The sequence below is a fragment of the Oryzias latipes genome, chromosome 19 (assembly GCF_002234675.1).
Source record: "Oryzias latipes chromosome 19, ASM223467v1".
NCBI lineage: Eukaryota > Metazoa > Chordata > Actinopteri > Beloniformes > Adrianichthyidae > Oryzias > Oryzias latipes.
The window spans coordinates 2,907,426-2,922,497 of NC_019877.2; positions in this window are offsets into that span (position 1 = coordinate 2,907,426).

The following is a 15,072-nucleotide window of genomic DNA, read 5'->3' on the forward strand; positions in this document are numbered from 1 at the left end:
TTAAAAGTTATTTAAAAAGGACAAAATAAAAACTGGAAAGAGAAGAAAAAGGAAAAAAAGAACCCAATGTTGACCTTTTGTTTAAAGTTGTGATGACCTTTCCAGAAAAAAAGAAGGAAAAACCCAAAGTGTTTCTAAGGAATCTGGTTTAAATTTTAGAAGACAAGCACAGTAAAGTTCAAATCTTTATCCCCACCTGGTTTCACTGTAGCTTTCTTTGGAAATGCACATTTCGGAAAATTCCAACTGTTGTTTTCCCACTTGTGCAGGGGTCATGGGGGTCACGGAAACTTTTCGCGGTTATTGAGAGTGAAAGCAGGGAAGATCCCAGACAGACCATCAGTCCATGCTTTTTAGAAAAATGTCACCACAATTTTAAAAAGCTTTGAGTTTAAAATAACAAAAAATAAAAATTAATAAAAAAAAACAAAAACAAGGAGGAGGAGGAGTTGAGGAAAAAAGTTTTAAAGTAACTTTTGAGGCATAAAAAAGTTCATGGAGGGGCTTTCTCTTTGTGGGGCATCCAACTGCTCTCATTAGCAAAACAGTTTGTTTCATTTTCTGCATTTACAGTCAGCAAACAAAAGGCAAAGTGCTTTTGTCAAAGTCCCGGTTCTCGGTGACACCCCTTTTGTTCGTCTCTGTGATTAGGTTCAGAGCGCACGACGAGGGGGGCGAGGGGCGTGAAGCCATTTGCGGTTGTAATTATGGCCTCCCCTCTCCAGAGTAATCATGAGCTATTAAAAGGCACCTATGCACAGACAAACCCCCCCCCCAACAGTACCGGTTAACATCCTCGTTCCCCCGGGAGGCTGCAGGGAAGAGGTTAACTACATGCACACTGAAGCAGCCCAAGGCTTTCAGATGGAGGATTGCATGAAATAACTGAGAAACGGCACACTCCCAACACAGAAAGGACGTTTAAAAGTCAGGAAATTACATTTACATGTACCTATTTTCAAAAAAAATTCAACAAAAACTGTTTCTACTTTCCATTTTGCAGTTTTTATCCGACAGTTTCTATGAGCTTTGACCCCTTTTAGCACCCTGAAAGAATGTCTACGATCCCATTATCAGTGACAGTCAATTACACATCGAAATGCCAAACTGTCAACGCTTTAGCTCGTAAAACAGCGGCGACTGACATCCGTTGGTCAGAAATGTATTGATTTAAGTTTATGGAGGGGTGTGCAAAAATAGAAAGCAGGCAGACAAACACGTGATCCCTTTCTTCTTACCCATTACGAAAACAAACTGTTTTGGCAAATATAAAGACCCACTTCAGTGAAAATGGGTTTTTTTAACATGTCCTTGTGGCATTTTTTGTGACAATGTACAGAAAATTAAGCTCAAAATTGTATCTCTGATAGAAAAGGATGGTATTTGTGACGTATGAAATACGCTGGGTGGGCCACAAGTGAAGGTTGGGGTTCTCTGTCTTATCATTTAATGCAGTTTTTAGGACACAATCGGGTCTGTCTAGTACATTTGTCACCAACGATCTGTTTTCTGGTCATCTGACCTACAAGCTTAAAGAGGGACTAGGAGACTTGGCGTGTGGTCAGACTGGAAAGGTCAGGTGGTCCGAATAGAGGTTGAAAAAATGGATTATTCTGTTTTCAAACTCAGATTGTAAACCAAACCACCTGACTAAAGATCTCTACATTCATTGGGCAGAAATTATGAGGGCGGGGGCAAAACCACGAGAAAAAGAATAATGGAAGTCCTGCACTTTGCAATCCTCGTCAGGACAGCTCACTTTTTCAACTTTAGATTCCGCTGATGGATTTTGAACATCTGTGTCAGGGTCAGGTACGACACATTTTACGTCGGTCCAGCTGAAGAGTGCTGAGAAGACAACGGCTAAGAAGATACGTTAATAAGTGAAAACCGTTGCGGCAAACGTGTTGCAATATTGTGCTGTATAAAAAAAAAAGGGAATTGAATTGATAAGAGTTTATGACATATAGATTGTCAGGAAAACAGTGTGAGAAGCGATTTGTACCACGTTAAAATTGGTTTGAGTGAGCCTGCGTTCATCCAACCAAATATCAGTGAGTTACTGTGTCTCATGGTTGCTCCGCTGCTGTGTTTATGTCCCTTAATGCCCAGCTACAGTAAAACAGAGCTCAGTCTGATTGGAAACAAAACAAGTCCTCCTCAAAAGACGGGTTCGAAGCCGGTTCCTGGTTCCGGACCAGGGTCCGTTTGGGTGTATTCAGACTGATTATCAGGGGAAATGAACTCTGAAGCCAGGGGTCCCCAAATCCAGGCCTCGAGGGCCAGTGTCCTACATGTTTTTTACAACCATCCTGCCATTGAAGCTCCTTAGTGGCTAAACACACCTGATCCGGGTAATCAACAGAAAATAAGGCAGGATTTCTGGAAAACTAGAGGCCTGGATTAGGGCAACCGTGCTCTAAGCGAACCAATTGTCTGAACACACCCTGAAGCTCAAAGCAAGAACCTCAAGGTCAGACCAACAGTTTTAGACCTCCGTTTGTCTGTTTTAGCTTTATTTCAAAGAGACTCTCGTGAAAATTTCGCTCACATTGTGGCGCCGCAGCGGGGAGGAGACGAAGAAGACAAGCTGAATGAAGCAGAAAGAAGAGGAGGGTTTATTTTCCCTTTCTTCCCTCCTCTGCTCAGCCTTTTCCCTCCTTTTGGAGGTGCATGTTCCTCCTCCTCCTCCGCCTTTCTGCCTGCATTTGTGCGAGCACTTGAATCTTTTACTGATTACCTCGCGCACACACCGTCTATCTGGAGGGCTTTTAACGGTGGAGGATTAACAGGCAGCTGAATGCTTTTTTTTAACCCCTTTTCTGCCCTTCCTCCTCCAGCCAGGTGGTGAACAAATGACTCTATTAAATATCCATCTGGTAACTAAAACATGCAATTTTAGAGTCACAAATAGATCCAAAGCTATTACATAACAGGCACAAATATTGATCTGTAGATGTGTGATGCCAGATGCAGTCAGGCAGAAATAAATAAACTAAAATAAACATTTGAAGTCCTTCTTACTGCCTGATATAAGAGGGGGGAAATCTTTTTTTAAAAACAGGTTATGCTGTTAAATGCAGATTTACTGTGCTCCCATGAACATTTGTGGTTTTGCTCCTCTACAGAAACTCAATCATGACTCTATCAACCACTCCTCATTTACCCACTTGTGCCTGAATTTCTTTTTACTCATTCTAGAGATTTTTCCAACAAATTTTCCTTTTGATTTTCCATGAGACTTTGTTAAATCTGAGGGTTACACTTGAAAATCACACCGAGTTGGACAAATTCTTTACACATGTGCTTCAGTCAGACTAAACAACCACAGTCGCAGCATCCTGATCACTGTAAAAGTACCACCCCATTCAAAGGGTGTGAAAAAGAGAAGGACAGGTGGAAACCAAGTGCAAGAAGTGAGTTTTGAGAACACAACATTAAAGTTTAAGTGACGCCAGAGAACGGCCTTAAAAAAAATGAAAACCCTGCAAACATTTTTGGAAACCTCTTCTTGAAAACCAAACACTTTGTGACCTCTGGTTGTGGTGAAACAGACAAACTATTTTTTAAGAATCATTTGGATTTGCCTTTATTCTTAAGAAAAAGAACTGTTAATTAAAAAAATAAATAAATAAATGAGAATTATTTTTTTTAAAGGGAAAATATATTTTTTTACTTTTTTGTGGAAAAACAACATTTTTTTTTTTTACCTAATGCAACATGCTTCCATTATTTCACACAAAATACCAAAAAAACATCTACTTGAAGGAGAACATTCCGGTCCGTTTGAAGGATTTTCTGTAAAGTCAGTCTCTAGTTAAAAAAAAACAACTAATTAAACATAATTTGTTAAAAAGCGTGTCTCATGCATCGCGCAGCTCAAAGCTCTTTACCATTCAAAACAAAAACAGACACAGAAACAACACTAAAAAAAACAAACCCATCCCTTACCCTCCCCTCTGTCAACACATGCATCCCATGATATCCCCAAACCATGAACGTCTTAAAGAAAATGAAGGCTTGAAAGTTTTGAAAACAGTACAAATGGAAATCAATGCTGTTGGAGATTGAAGATGAAAAAGGGCCAAACAATCAAACCTGGCTTGCATACCCCCCCCCCCCCCCCCCCCCACCTTTGACCCAAAAAGACCTGGCTGCAAACATCAGCATCTAGAACCAGTGGGTCGACCAGATGTGGAAGTCCACCCATAATCGCTAAAAAACCTTTCTTTTAACTGGCGACTCTAATAGTTATGTTTTTTTTCTGGCTTTAACCTTAACCCCTTGTGTTATCCTAGGCACTTTACCATTGGGAGTTGGGTCATCTAGACCCACTAGACAGTGCTCTGAACCTTTTTTCTTCAATGATTTGTGATCTTCACTGGTGTCCATGGATTACATGAAATCTTTCCACCTTTATGATGGTAAGGAGAACACGTCACTGTAAGGGTGGGGTCATCTAAGATAGCACAAGGGTTAATACAAGTTTTTTCTACTATTTTAAACACTTTTACGTTAGGATTAGAGTATGGGTAAAGCTGTATAATTTCCGCTTTCGGCCGATGAGGACAGGCGCCATCTTTCCTGCCGCCAGGTCCCTCTCCTTTGGCCTGATGGATGTTCTTCTGCTTCTCATCATCGATGGTTGTAAATTATAAGTAGTGCCCGATGTAAAATAAAGATTACAAATATGCATAACAAAGTTTCCTTTAACCCCAGACACGTTCTCATGTTGAGATTTTCATTGGTACGGGGGTTAGGCGGTGCAACGCCTCCTCACATCACATGTGTGCCATCTCTAAGGTGGTCGGTGGGCTCGTCACATCTCCCTCCTTCTTCTGCTCATGTTTTCCTCCGTTTTATGTGTGTCCTGCCCATCCTCTTCCATTCAGCCCCCCGTTTACCATGACAATAGCTGCCTGCCGAGAACTGCTCCACTGTAAAGCCCCAGCCACCGCTGGCTGCTGGCAGGGGCCCATTCACTACTGCAAACCACCCCTGCAATAAAGAGCCTGGCAGGAGAGACGAGCCCCCCTGTAAACACTTCACTAGCTGGGTCTGCCTTCGATACTATCAGTGTGCCAGAGCCATTACGTTTCTGTTTTGGCTTCAACAGAGCTGAGGAAGGTATAGAGCTGCAGACTGAATGGACAGAAATTGACTGAAGACAATTTTGTCAAACTGAGAGGAACAATGAAAAAAACAGTGGGCCACAACAACAGAAATTAGAGTTGATCCAGAACTGCTCACTGTCACAGCTGTGACTTCAAAACTCTGCACACATTTTCAAAAGCACACGTTTGAAGGCTGATTGCATCAGAGTATTGTGAGCTATAAACGTAAGGGTGAAAATAAAAGCAGCTGTGAGAATCTTTGAAGTCGCGTGCATCCGTACGGGGAATCTCTTGAGGCTCAAGAGAGCTTCAAGGGACATCAGGAAAATGGAACATACAATTGTTGTGCGCGTGGTAAGTTTATCGTGGAATATTTGCAAGGACAATTTAATTTGCACGCACGTATGACAAAAGACCAATGCGGTTGCACAGTGTCTTTATGCCACCCTCCAGTTGTTGTTAAGGTTGAGTACCGACCCCTTACTGACCATCTGCAAATGCTGCAAACACGACATCAGCACACGACACATAAGTACCCATAGGATGTCCACACAAACTACACTCTGATTGTCTAATTTCTAACAGTCAGGCTGCACGCAAGGAGCATGCACTTATCAGGTAAACAGCACCAGCAGGCTCCTTGCACAATCCGCAGACTTCAGAGAATCAGAATCAGAAATACTTTATTGATCTAACGCGTGGGAAATTTGTGCGTTGCCATAGCAGCTTGTAATCATAAAAAGAAAATAGAATAAAATAAACACAAAGTAAATGTAAACAAATAATTTAAAAACCATTCACAACAGTTCAGGCAAAAATGTGCAAAAGCTATCGGTAACCCTGTGAGTTGTTGTAAGGTGTTATTGTGTTGGGTATGAAGGATTCCCGGTATCGGACAGTTTTGGAGCGGAGCTGTCTGAGCCTGTTAGATAAGGAGCTTCGCTGTGTGTCCAGAACAGGGTGGAGAGGATGCTCTCGGTTTTCCTTAATGGATAAAAACGTGTTCAGTCACCTCCTCTTTGCTACTGCTTCAAATGAAATGCAAGTGTAACAGGAGAAATAGCAGCCTCCTAATATTCAATAAAGTTCAAAAGACAGTAAAATGTCATGTTATAGTAAAAAAAAAGAAGAGGATAAAACATGGCTCGTCTTTTTATATGGATTGCCTTTCGCAAATGCATGAAATACCAAAATGTTGCTCTGATGACTGCATCTATTTAGGAAGTTATGTAAATCTTAAAATTTTCCTTGTAATTTTCCTCGCCGTATTTGATTATTAGTTGAAATGCTTATTCTACAGCCTCGACTAACGTCTCTCTAACCACCTCTGAAGAGCTTCTTTGCCTGAAAAATGAGTAAGCTGGCTTTGGGATTCTCAAAGAAAATGTTTCCATTTCACTAGACGGGTTTAATTGTGTGTTTGTGCGTGCACAAGGACGCGCATGTGTCAGATATTGGGAGGGCTGGCTGTGCAAGCCCAGGCTTGCCTCCTTGAAGCCACAAAGCCTTCCAGAAATGAAGGATGATGGGAGCACACTACCAGCTAGCAGAGGAGGACATTCAGCAATAATTGCCTAGAAAAACAAACCGCACACTCTGCTGTTGTACAAAGACGGAGATGTATGATATAAGCTTGTTTATTGGCATTTTTCTTGCCACAGAATCTGTGCAATATTGCCTCACAACACGCACACACACACACACAGAAAACATGGAGGGAGGCTCTTATCTGAAGGAAGAGTGGCATCCAGGCAGTATTGAAAGAGGTGACCCACGGTAAACAGATTGCAGAACTGAAGATAAAACAGCTGACAAATCCTGACTGCGTGTGCTTTGTTCCCCTCAAACAGACGGATTTTCAATAAAACTCCCACAAACCTCAAACTAAAGTGAAGTTTACAGACGTCCACAAATTAACAATAGGAGGAAGGAGTCTGCTGTTGGTTTAGCCCTAATCCTTTCCAATATATTGACAGAGCCTTTTGCAGTAGTTGTGATGCATTGAAGGAACTCGGTCAAACGTGGAATTTTCCACTGCTTTCCACTAAAAAAAAGATTCGCCTTTCACATCTCTCTCCTTAACCCACAGAAACTTCAGACCCAACTATTATCAGCTGATCATAGAAAGTCAAAGTCTAACAGTGACGCGTTTAGAGAAGTAAAATTAGGAAGAAGCGTTCTTGTCCTTTGCATAAAGAAGATAAATGATTGAAATACCCCCCCCCCCGGTCATGCTTGGATAAGTGGAACACCATCTCCTGCTGGGAGGTTTGTGCCACAGCATAATTTCATGAGGAGAGGTATTATTAACACAAACACTGTCACTCTAAAAGTGTTTAAGTCTGTTCCGCTCACCAAATTACGTGTATTAATACGTTTTGTATTGAATTACAAGGATCTACCCTCGTAGGGTTGGGGCAAAGTGCATTATCACAAATTTGGTTCCAGTTCCGACATGTGTTGAAGTGTCCTTGAGCAAGACACTGAACCCCCCCATTACTCCTTGTGTTCTGGCTAGTGCCTCAGTCCTGTGTATGTATGTTAATGGATGAAACTGACTGTAAAATGCTTCGGGGCTTAAGGGGCTTTCCTACCTTCAGAGTCAGTATGCTGTCAGTATCACGTTTCCGTATCAGTAACCACACCCAGAATTAATCCATATGTAAGGCGTCAAGTTTGTTGGAAAAAAAAAACTTTTAAGTGCGCTTTTTAGTTGGAAAAATACCGTAAACGTCGTATTATATTGTATGATACTAAGTTAAGTTAAAGTTTGAAAATGTGTGAAATTTGATCCATATCTAGGGTTAACAGAGTATGATCAGAAAAAGAGAAAATATCCAGTGAGCAACATAAACGCCTTGTTGATGCCAGAGGTCAGAGGAGAATGGCCAGACTGGTTCCAGCTGATAAAAAGACAACAGGAACTCAAAGAACCACTGGTTCCAACCGAGGTCTGCAGAAGAGCATCTGAACTCACAACCTTGAGGCAGATGGGCTACAGCAGCAGAAGACCACACTCCTGTTGGCTAAGAACAGAAACTGAGGCTACAATTCCCACAGACTCACCAAAACTGCACAATACAAGATTGAAAAAATGTTGTCTGTTCTGATGAGTCACCATTCAACAGCCTATCAGTGTTGTTGCTGACCATGTCCATCCCTTTCTGACCACAGTGTACCACCTTTATGACATGGCTACTTTCAGCAGGATAAGGCGCCATGTCATAAAGCTGGAATCATCCCAGATTGGTTTCTTCAACATGACAATGAGTTCACTGGACTCAAATGGCCTCCATAGCAACCAGATCTCAACCCAATAGATCACCTTTGGGATGTGGTGGAACAGGAGTTTGGTATCATGGATGTGGATTTGACAAATCTGCAGCAACTGTGTGATGCTGTCATGTCAATATGGACCAAACTCTTTTAGGAATGTTTCCAGTACCTTGTTGAATCTGTGCCACCAAGGATTAAGGCAGTTCTGAAGGCAAAAAGGGGGTCCGACCCGGTACCAGCAAGGTGAAGCTAATAAAGTAGCTGGTGAGTGTGAGCTTTGAACAGACAGCAATAAAAAATTTAAAAAAAATTGGAGAAAAAATTTAAGAAATTTGATCTATCTTGTCAAGGAAAATTAGCTGCATGTTATTGAACAGTCAGTACTGTGAGGAGGTTTTACTTGCATGAGCTAAGATGTTTTGCCACCAAACTGAACCACAGACAGGTTCTCAGAGGGAACATCATGCTGCTCTTCTAAGCTATGACGGCCCATGACATGTTCATAACTATCTGGTAACTGTTAGCAGTCACTCATCAGTCATGGCAGGTCTGGACTCGCCTTGAACAATGATTAGTTCTTGTGTTACACTGGACAGAATGCCCCCAACCCCCTACTTTCAAAACAGATTTTTATTAACCCATGGCCAACAGAGTGGAAAAGAAAAAAACAGAACAGCTTGAGGTTCAAAACTGTAAAGCTTGTATGAATATTTCAGATACACAAACTTGAAGCCCTTTTTACCTAAATAGCCTTTTATTTATTTATATTTATGGGTCTTATGGTTTTAAAATGAGGCCTATATTATGACCCTGCCACCACCATGCTTGACTAAATGAATACTAAATTTGAAAACTACTGTTTTTTATTCAACATTGGATTTCTGTTTGAGGCAACTTAAACAAAAAAATCAAAAATCAGATACATTTAATTTTAATTAAACTCTAAATAGGTTAAACATTAAACTTGCTAAATGAGGCTGGATGAGTCTTATACGTAACTTAGATTGAAAGGTCAAACCATAAGATAACCCAACCAATCAAATGTGTTTCACTGTGATGCACCTTTGATGTGTTTAGGTGACCTTAGGTTGCAGAAGCAAAAACCCAATCAGGGCTCAAATTTCCTAGAAAACACTCAGAGGCTCAAAGAAGATCACTCATTGCAAATGATGTGGAGAAACTGATATGAGCAGAGTCAGAGGGCACAACTTCTCCAGGTTTGAAACCAATCATGGACGGCAATAATTAAAGAAACTTGTGAATAGAGCGTGTATAAAGTAGTTTAAGGGGAGGGAAACAAGAAAGACAAAGCACTGTTATTTCAGATGTTATCAGAGCTAATTTGATCAACCATGTCATTGTTCAAGCTGTAGTGATCTACTAAAGCAGACCAACAACATCTTCTAGAGGCACTTAACTCCAGCAATCTAGAGCAGTAAGAGAGCGTCACTGGATGAGGACCTGAACCTTACAGTCGGCAATTAGCTGAAACGCAAACAGCTATGAATAATTAAAACTGGTGTGGCTGAGGGATACAGACCTTGAAAAACACAACTGAGTACAAAAAGACAGTAGGACAATCAGAAAAAAAAAAAAACACACAAAAGGATTTTAACTTTAAAATGTCACATTTTATTATTGATGCAAGTTTTGGTGATTGGGCAACAAATTTGCTCTGATACAAGGAAACGTTATCTTAAAGTAAACTTGGAGTTCTAGTAACGTTCCTTAAGGTTCACCATTTTTAAAGCTTCTAAACCTTTAATTTTTGGCTTGACATGGTTCATTCAATTTTTTTCCCCTATAAATTCCATAAAAAAATCAAAATGGCTTACCATTACCTCAAAAGTACTTCCACTGGGTGATGACTACAAGTACACTGCATGAATGACCTCTAATGTTGCTACCGTAATTGGACAGCCAAAATGTACCCTGCAGTGGAATGAACAGGTTGACCCAAAGATACAGCACCAAATTAATAAATGCTCCTTAAACAGGAGTTGGGCAAGATAACAATGTTTGAAACTCTGTTGGTCCATCCGTGTGTTCTTCCGCCTGTCAATCCAAAGTCATGCCCTTGATTGTATGAGAGAACTGGACTGGGTAACTCCTCCCACCTCACATTCCAAACAGGAAGTACCCAGCAAGAAGCCAAAATCCCATAGACTTCTATAGAGACATAAACAGCTGTTACACAGTCTTTCTATTTGCCAGAATAACCATTCTTACTCTGATACCTTTTATTGTACTTGCTAATCCTAATTTGATTTAACAATATTTTTTTCTTCATTGCAAATTATTCAAGTTATAAACTGGCCAATCAGATGCTTCAATTAAAGCACATGGCCGCCAGCTCAAAGGTTTGATTGACAGATTCTTCTGAGCCCATATTCAGCGGTAAGGGTGTTGACTTCCAACAAGCTTTCTCCTGATTGATGACAGAAGTTGGCATTGAAACTATGACCCAGGCTGAGGATGGCTATTAACTGCAAACTGTCGTTGTCTTGCTCCAAATGGCGGCGTCTGTATTGTCAAAAAATGGCAAACAAATTAATTCCATTAGGTTGGATCCAGAAGTAAACAGTTTTCTATGGGTGACGTCACACTCACTCAGTCCAGTTCTCTTTTGCAGTCAATGGTCACGCCCTTAAATCTGCAAATGTAAGTTCTAATAACGTTTTAAAAACACAAGTTTATTGGAAATCCTCCCCCACAGTGTCAATAATAAAAGCAGGAGATGGTTAAAACCAAACTTTACATTTTTTTTTTAACTGCTTAAAGACGAATTCATCCTCTTTCAATTGCGGTAACTTTTCAACCATTTACGCAATTAATGGAATTCCAGTCGGTTTCGAAGCAAAGGAAAGCAGCCATGTAAATGTCACAACTACAGTTTGCATCTGATACTTCCTGGTTTGTGTCAAATTCATGGACAGACGGTGGAGGCTTAAGTTGTAACCTCTATAGAGGGGGAAAAAAAACAGGAAAAGCGCTCATCGCTCACATACACATGTGATGTAGAGCAGTGAGATCCACTAACCATCAGAGATTGTAGGAAGGCATTCAGAGACCGAGTATTGTTGGAGGGATTGCTAATGAGGTGTGTGCATAGATGCACCTGTGTGTGTCATTACTGATTGCAAGTAATTGAGAGGAGAAATAGAACAAGCCTTAAGGACAGCTGGAGGGCACATGGCAAGGAAGGGGAGTGTCCTCTGGAGATGACAGTAAAATACATATCCGCAGGCAGGGCGACGCTCAGGAAGTTACTGATGGTAACTCGCTATGGAAGATCCTGTTGTTTCTCATGTTGACGCAATCCCCAGAGGAGTAAAGATCTAGTCGTTTTACTTCCTTATGTGAAAATGAGCTGCAAATATAACTCATCTAATTTGAAAAATGGTTCTTTATTGTGCCAAAGGTAATATAGTATCACATATATGTTTACTCTGAAAGGCTTAAGAATAGCATGATATAGGTCCTTAAAGGTGAAAATATTTTAAATTCTACTTCTTGACCATTTGAAGTCCACCAGACTAACCGAGTGCTGGGACTTGACATTTGTCCCTCCAATAAAGGCCTATTTCAAAGTTGTATCAAACCCAGTTTATGTACGTTGGTAGGGTTTTCTTTTATCTCTCATATTGTTTGGAACGACTGAAACCAGCGAATTGGCGCCCCCTGCAGCTGCGTAAAGAAAAGGGGGAGGGGTGGAGGGAATCAGTTTAACTCCATAATTAAGTGGATGGGAGAGGAAGGTGGTGGTGGTGGAGGGTTTATTTTATAAAATATTTAAAAAATCCAGTCATACCGTGACATCCTTTTAGCTACATTTTAATACAGGTATATAAAATTCAGCATTTTCTTTGTTAATGTTTGCGTGAAATGGCCATTTAAAACTAAGGAACACAAAACGATGAGGTCACTAAGGTGAAAATTGGTTTAGTTTACAACTTTGGTGGGGAAGTTAATTGTGTAAGCGCCAAAATGCCAGAGAGATGGACAAAAAACCTGTCTGGTAACCCCTTTAGAAAAAAAAGAAAGGAAGAGGAGAAGTGATATAAAGAAAAGGGTTTGTCCTCCAATCTAGGGATGCAAGTTTTCTGCTACCTGCCACGATGTCAAAGACCAAAACCTTTTTTTGTGTGTGGTCAATGAATAAGACTCAAGTAGGCCTAAGTGTTGCAATTGCATTATGTATTTTCTACACTTCAATTTTCTTTGAAAACCTTCGCTATACCTTAACACATACCTTTTGTAACATCAGTGGTGGCCCTTAGCATGCCATGACTCGCGTGCCTGCTGTAACACTAAGGCTTTATTGGTTCATAAATGTTGAATGAGCTGAGATGGTTATACAGCATGCTGCCACCATAAGATGCTAATGGGGCACACATTTTTAATTTTAATAATCATTATATTTTTAAGTTAGAGTAACTTCTGAAATGTAATTTTTTATTTCTTTCCATCATGTTAGGTTCTATAATTGGTCAATGGAATTTTCATAAATCTGTAAGTAGCTTTAAAGATGAGTATTTACCATTTACTACAACTATGGTGATAAAACCTTATTTAATCAGTCATAGTCAAGTGCCAATCACAGGATTGAAAAAAGCAGCATTTATCTGATTTTTCTCCTCTTTGTTTGGCCAAACAAAATTCAGTTGTGACTCTAACGGTGTTGGGGGCGGGATCTCACCCCCCGGCGAGTAATTCAGTGTAGAACCGCCACTGGATCATTACATTCTTGCAAAAGATCCTAAAATACAAATTAACAGCATTGTGCAAACCAGGTGGATAAGCTTTCAAGGTGACTTTCTAGCTGTGCACCTGCACAGTTATTTCTGCTAGTCAATGGAGCAAAATAAAAAAAAGCATTGCCTGAAACTGGTCTACTGTAAATTAAATGGATAATAAGATTCTATATATGGAAAAAATGGAATTCTAATTATATTTATATCATTTAGACACTTATTACATGAATTTCCAGGTACAAGACATGTTCTTAATATAAATACTGTTAAAATGGATATCATTGAAACCCTCACGTACTCGAGAGGAGCAGGTTTGTTGCTGCAGCTGGTGAATAGACCAAGCTGGGGGAGGCAAGTGATCTGCTAGAACTAGACTCCACGACTCTGGTGTAGGTGGAAGACAGGTGCTCTCTGGCTCAGCTCACATCACATTAATTTAGTCACCCCCCCTATCCCTCCCTAAATGCTTCACCTGAGAGCAAGGGGGCATGGGAGGGGTGGGGGTCTGCAGCCACCTGTTGGCCAGAGGGGGTTTCATTTCAGGGTCACCTTTCCATCTGTCCACATTTGTAAAATCTCCAGAGAAATTAGCAACAAAAATGGAGAATATTTAAGTTCTGACAAAAAGACGCAATAACTTTTTATTAAAGGAAGCTTGTTCCACATCTGCGGGACATAACAGAAGAGGCCCGATTTGATGGTACCGTACATCGTCCAAAAGTGACTGTTCTGTCGCAGACCTCCAATAAAAGTGCTTGTTACTTCGGACACCGGTCTTTTAAGAGGATTTGCCTTTTGTCTAACGCATTCTAGAGAGCTTAGATGCTGAGCATTTTGCGTTTCATCACTAATATCTTGTATTCAGTATTTTATTCTAAAATGAATGACAGTTAAACCACAATAGTTTGATCTCAGTACAGCCATGTTGGTGACCACATGCAGACCAACTATACCACAGGAGATACAGTTTATCTTTTCCTACCAGGTAATGTAGTCTTTAGGTAATTTTAAATCACTCAGTTGAACAAGATTCTAAAATAAAGTAAAAAAGAAAAACTGAAGTAAACCATGCTTTGATTTAAAAAGAAAAAACAATTGTCCCTCAAATGCCAGTGTTCTTTGGATGCCATCTGGTGACTGCTCATGGGATACTACAGCTTTGTACTTTTGAGAACAGGTTTCCCCATTTAGATCAGGAACATGGTCAGTACATTGAAAGCTACAGTACTGACAAAAATATAACCACAAAACTCAATGAGAGCTACAAAGTCCTACTTCACCATTTAGAAAAATACTGCCCATTAAACCATTTATATAATGTAACTTTTTGCAGTTTTATTATAACATTTAAACGTGCCTTCAAAATAAAATGGTCTATATGGTTGAAGGGAATCTCCCGTCGGGATAAATCCATATTTTAAGTAGGACTCTTGATACTATTAAATGTAGCTTTTTTTGGAAGTCGAAGGCCCCTCTTCTGTCTCCTGGCTGGGCCTTTTCCACTTTGCAAGGAAACTTTCCAAAGACGTTTGTTTTTTAATTCATTTTGCTAGCTCCTGGCCTGGGTTTCATTGTAGCTGTATCCTATCACGTGACCGAGACGAGGGAATTGGCCTGCGTCAAGAGTAACGGAATCGGGCAATTTTCAAACAACATCTTTCAGATTCTGAAATAAATAACAGAAGTCATACAAGTCATTTTATTTTTTCTGTGCAGCCCGGTACCAAATGACCCATGGACCGTTGGGTTGGGGACCACTGCTGTAAAGCATTCAACCCCTTTGTTTTCTCTTCATTATAGCATCTTCCGTTTTTTGCCCTTTAACTCCTTCTACAATTTTTAACCATTTAACGATTAAAATGTTCACCTCTTTCAGCTTATTCCAGCTACGACTTTTGGTCCTTCAAATCCTTGAACCGAGATATTCC